Source organism: Thalassophryne amazonica, chromosome 1 (assembly GCF_902500255.1).
Source record: "Thalassophryne amazonica chromosome 1, fThaAma1.1, whole genome shotgun sequence".
In the NCBI taxonomy this organism is placed as follows: domain Eukaryota; kingdom Metazoa; phylum Chordata; class Actinopteri; order Batrachoidiformes; family Batrachoididae; genus Thalassophryne; species Thalassophryne amazonica.
The window spans coordinates 61,393,699-61,399,698 of record NC_047103.1 but is presented as its reverse complement, the minus strand read 5'-3'; positions in this window follow the sequence as shown (position 1 = coordinate 61,399,698).

Below are 6,000 nucleotides of genomic sequence, written 5' to 3'. Positions count from 1 at the left end.
CTTCACACACGGGCACAGATTTGGGAACATTCATTTTGGAGCAAATCAGCTGTGGGTGCATTTTTAGCATGCTATCAAACCAATGGCACAAAGAAGGAGAAGAAAAGAGCTTCCCCAAATCAAATATCTCTAACTTTGTGTGCGCAAACATGCACAACAGAGTCCTCCCCAAAGATCTGAGACTCCCGATGCAGCCTGCTCCTGCAGCCGGCTCGACCCTTTGGCAGTTTTGCTGGATTTCCACAGCCGTGTCTTTGCCTTTAAAACAAGTTCCACGTACCTGCCAGTCCCCCCAATTTCTCCACAACTGACATTCTTCCTCTTCTGCCTTACCCGGTTTAATTTGGTGCTCGATCCAACGCCGTGTTATCTCAATGAGCCTTCGGTCCGGGAGTATACTTATTACTATTATTTTTTTCTTTGTTTTGTCTTACCTGGATTGGATCAACGGTGCGGCCACCTGGTGACGCATGCGCACTGCTGCGGGTGTGGAAACTACCTGCGTAAAACAAGTGAAATAGCAAGTTTGTGCGAGTGTTGGAGGCGCTTCATCTGTCAAAGTTTAGACAATTATATATATATATATATATATATATTATATATATATATATATATATATATATATATATATATATATATATATATATATATAAAAGTGATATATATAAGTTGAAGGTAAACCCGGTAACATCATTTGTTTTACTATTGAAAATCCTCCCCATGACGTGAGACGGTTGATATATATATATATATATATATTTTTTTTTTTTTTTTTTTCCAATCAATCTCCACAAGTGCATCATTGGCTGTTGCGCATACGTCCGCGTGGAAACTATAGATTTTTCTGTGTCGTTAATATTTAAAACAAGCACGCACGCACACAGACACACATACACCTTACCCGCAGCTACACAGAGTTTCTGAAAAAAGGCGGCTTGGAGAAGGAGGAGGACGGGGTGCTCGAAATGTTTTGGGGCATGTTTGCGCACTAACGGGAGGAGTATGTGAGGAGAGCGGGGTGACTTTTGAATATCTGTCTGGAGCTTCATTTCAAACACCTCCACCAAATGCCGCGCCTCCGGCAAACCTCCGCTCCTGTTATTATTATTATTATTATTATTATTATTATTATTCTCTTCAAGCGTTTTTGATTGGTCTCCAATTTTTTTGTGCGTAATTTACGCATCATCTTCTGTGCCAAAAACTGTTGCTTAACATTCCCAAAACCTTCTCTCTTTGTCTCGATTTGATTGTTTCCAAATATCGATCAGCACTGGAGCTAATTAACTCCTCGTCCCACGTTAAGGAGTTGGACACACTTATCTTACAAATCGTCACATGAGTTCTATTTTCTGCGGTGCTCAAAGTACAAAATCGCAACGACTTACTGTACCTACTTTGTGACATTTGTGGGGTCTGCTGAGAAGCTTTCAGGCCCATTATGAGAAATCTGCCTCGACCAGTATATATTGTGTTGTAGCGCCACCTTGCTTCAGTGGCTACAAGTTGATAGTTGAGATCAGATGAGACTGCGCGCGTTTTCAGCGCCGAGGTGCCAGAACAGTGGCCAGCAGGTGGACCGGTGCAGCACCAGTCACTTAAGGTTAAGATTCGTGCAAATTTATTCAAAGTACAGATCAAGCTTTACTACCAACACTTTGGGATGAAGCTTTGTACAGTAAGTTTTAGGTTGACTCATTTGGAGATATGACCGTCTGATTGGTCCTGTCTTCTGCACACTTTTGTTGGTGTTGTTTTTGTTATTTATTTATTTATTTTTTAACGAGACATATGTTAATAACCAAAAAGGAGACACGCAGTTGCAGAATAAAAACACAATATAATCCTGTGCTGCCATCTGTTGGTTATATGAAGTAACTGCTAAATGGCTCTTCAGGAAATAATGATGACTTTTTGTGAATATTATGTTTATTATATTGAGTAAAGGTGATAAATTTGAATGAAATTAATCAAACCACAAAGTCCAAAAAATTAGCTTTTACAGATCTAATTTTCCTCACTTCATGAGCAGATGCTCGTGATACAGTGTCAAAAGGTGCTGTTTATATATTACACTAAACATCATTTTAAGCAGTACTGTTGTACAGACATTTGTTTTTCACATTTAGCTTCTATATTGTGCATTGATTTAGATCTAGATAGAAAGATAGATAGATAGACAGATAGTATGGAGAGAAAGAAGCATTCTGCTGTTAGACAGTGGGAAAAGGATTAAACCATTATTAGACTGTTCCTTCCAAAATCTGCTTGGAATCCACTGGTGATTTCCCTGCATTGAGAAATTAGGCAGTGAAGTTAAAATACACCTATGGAAACGCGTGAATTTTGAAATACCTCTAATTGAAAAAAGTTTTTATGCTCACATGAGGTGTTTTTTCGGGTGATTCAAAAAAATAAATAAATAAATATAAGTGCCATAGTTCACAAAACTGCAATGAAAACACTTTTTCTGTAATTATGGGTCACATGTTATACATACGTAGAGTCATTCTAAAATACACTGTGCATGTGGATGGAGGAAGAGTTTGTTAAACATTTTTAGAGGCAAATGTTAAGGTAATGCTGGATTTGAAAAAAAAAAAAAAAACACTGAAATTTCAATATTTAACAGGACCAGTCATCACCATGACTACTGGAATGACAATCACCAGGAGAGGACAAAACTCAGATGTCACATAACATTATTCAGCAAAAATGTTGCCATTTCAGGGTTGTGTTTTGCTGACATTCTAAAAATATTGCTTAACGTTTGTGCAAATCTGTTATGGAAACCCACCATCAACCCTGCTGGATTGGCGTGTGAGTCTATAATGTAAATTGCAATGTCCATTGTTCAGTGTTGTCAGCTAATAGAGTTGTAGTCTTATACACCTCTCTGCAGCTTCTCTCCCCCTGCCATCCCCTCATTACCCCATCCCCGTAGAGACGGTGCCTGCTCCCAGACCACCAATAACCAGCAAAAATCTATTTAAGCATAAAAATTCAAAAAGAAAAAAATAATATAGCACCTTCAACTGCACCACAGACTAAAACAGTTAAATGTGGTCCATTAAACATTAGATCTCTCTCTTCTAAGTCCCTGTTAGTAAATGATATAATAATTGATCAACATATTGATTTATTCTGCCTTACAGAAACCTGGTTACAGCAGGATGAATATGTTAGTTTAAATGAGTCAACACCCCCGAGTCACACTAACTGTCAGAACACTCGTAGCACGGGCCGAGGCGGAGGATTAGCAGTAATCTTCCACTCCAGCTTATTAATTAATTAAAAACCCAGACAGAGCTTTAATTCATTTGAAAGCTTGACTCTTAGTCTTGTCCATCCAAATTGGAAGTCCCAAAAACCAGTTTTATTTGTTGTTATCTATCGCCCACCTGGTTGTTACTGTGAGTTTCTCTGTGAATTTTCGGACATTTTGTCTGACTTAGTGCTTAGCTCAGATCTGATAATTATAGTGGGCGATTTTAACATCCACACAGATGCTGAGAATGACAGCCTCAACACTGCATTTAATCTATTGTTAGAGTCGATTGGCTTTGCTCAAAATGTAAATGAGTCCACCCACCACTTTAATCATACCATAGATCTTGTTCTGACTTATGGTATGGAAATTGAAGACTTAACAGTATTCCCTGAAAACCCCCTTCTGTCTGATCATTTCTTAATAACATTTACATTTACTTGATGGACTACCCAGCAGTGGGGAATAAGTTTCATTACAGTAGAAGTCTTTCAGAAAGCGCTGTAACTAGGTTTAAGGATATGATTGCTTCTTTATGTTCTCCAATGCCATATACCAACACAGGGCAGAGTAATTACCTAAACTCTGTGAGTGAGATAGATTATCTCGTCAATAGTTTTATATCCTCTTTGAGGACAACTTTGGATGCTGTAGCTCCTCTGAAAAAGAGAGCCTTAAATCAGAAGTGCCTGACTCCGTGGTATAACTCACAAACTTGCAGCTTAAAGCAGATAACCCGTAAGTTGGAGAGGAAATGGCGTCTCACTAATTTAGAAGATCTTCACTTAGCCTGGAAAAAGAGTCTGTTGCTCTATAAAAAAAAGCCCTCGGTAAAGCTAGGACATCTTACTACTCATCACTAATTGAAGAAAATAAGAACAACCCCAGGTTTCTTTTCAGCACTGTAGCCAGGCTGACAAAGAGTCAGAGCTCTATTGAGCCGAGTATTCCTTTAACTTTAACTAGTAATGACTTCATGACTTTCTTTGCTAATAAAATTTTAACTATTAGAGAAAAAATTACTCAAAACCATCCCAAAGACATATTGTTCTCTTTGGCTGCTTTCAGTGATGCCGGTATTTGGTTAGACTCTTTCTCTCCGATTGTTCTGTCTGAGTTATTTTCATTAGTTACTTCCTCCAAACCATCAACATGTCTATTAGACCCCATTCCTACCAGGCTGCTCAAGGAAGCCCTACCATTAATTAATGCTTCGGTCTTAAATATGATCAATCTATCTTTATTAGTTGGCTATGTACCACAGACTTTTAAGGTGGCAGTAATTAAACCATTACTTAAAAAGGCATCACTTGACCCAGCTATCTTAGCTAATTATAGGCCAATCTCCAACCTTCCTTTTCTCTCAAAAATTCTTGAAAGGGTAGTTGTAAAACAGCTAATTGATCATCTGCAGAGAAATGGTCTATTTGAAGAGTTTCAGTCAGGGTTTAGAATTCATCATAGTACAGAAACAGCATTAGTGAAGGTTACAAATGATCTTCTTATGGCCTCAGACAGTGGACTCATCTCTGTGCTTGTTCTGTTAGACCTCAGTGCTGCTTTTGATACTGCTGACCATAAAATTTCATTACAGAGATTAGAGCATGCCATAGGTATTAAAGGCACTGCGCTGCGGTGGTTTGAATCATATTTATCTCATAGATTACAATTTGTTCATGCAAATGGGGAATCTTCTTCACAGACTAAGGTTAATTATGGAGTTCCACAAGGTTCTGTGCTAGGACCAATTTTATTCACTTTATACATGCTTCCCTTAGGCAGTATTATTAGACAGCATTGCTTAAATTTTCATTGTTACGCAGATGATACCCAGCTTTATCTATCCATGAAGCCAGAGGACACACACCAATTAGCTAAACTGCAGGCTTGTCTTACAGACATAAAGACATGGATGACCTCTAATTTCCTGCTTTTAAACTCAGATAAAACTGAAGTTATTGTACTTGGCCCCACAAATCTTAGAAACATGGTGTCTAACCAGATCCTTACTCTGGATGGCATTACCCTGACCTCTAGTAATACTGTGAGAAATCTTGGAGTCATTTTTGATCAGGATATGTCATTCAATGCGCATATTAAACAAATAGGTAGGACTGCTTTTTTGCATTTGCGCAATATCTCTAAAATTAGAAAGGTCTTGTCTCAGAGTGATGCTGAAAAACTAATTCATGCATTTATTTCCTCTAGGCTGGACTATTGTAATTCATTATTATCAGGTTGTCCTAAAAGTTCCCTGAAAAGCCTTCAGTTAATTCAAAATGCTGCAGCTAGAGTACTGACAGGCACTAGAAGGAGAGAGCATATTTCACTGATACTGGCTTCTCTTCATTGGCTTCCTGTTAATTCTAGAATAGAATTTAAAATTCTTCTTCTTAGTTATAAGGTTTTGAATAATCAGGTCCCATCTTATCTTAGGGACCTCATAGTACCATATCACCCCAATAGAGCGCTTCGCTCTCAGACTGCAGGCTTACTTGTAGTTCCTAGGGTTTTTAAGAGTAGAATGGGAGGCAGAGCCTTCAGCTTTCAGGCTCCTCTCCTCTGGAACCAGCTCCCAATTCGGATCAGGGAGACAGACACCCTCTCTACTTTTAAGATTAGGCTTAAAACTTTCCTTTTTGCTAAAGCTTATAGTTAGGGCTGGATCAGGTGACCCTGAACCATCCCTTAGTTATGCTGCTATAGACTTAGACTGCTGGGGGGTTCCCATG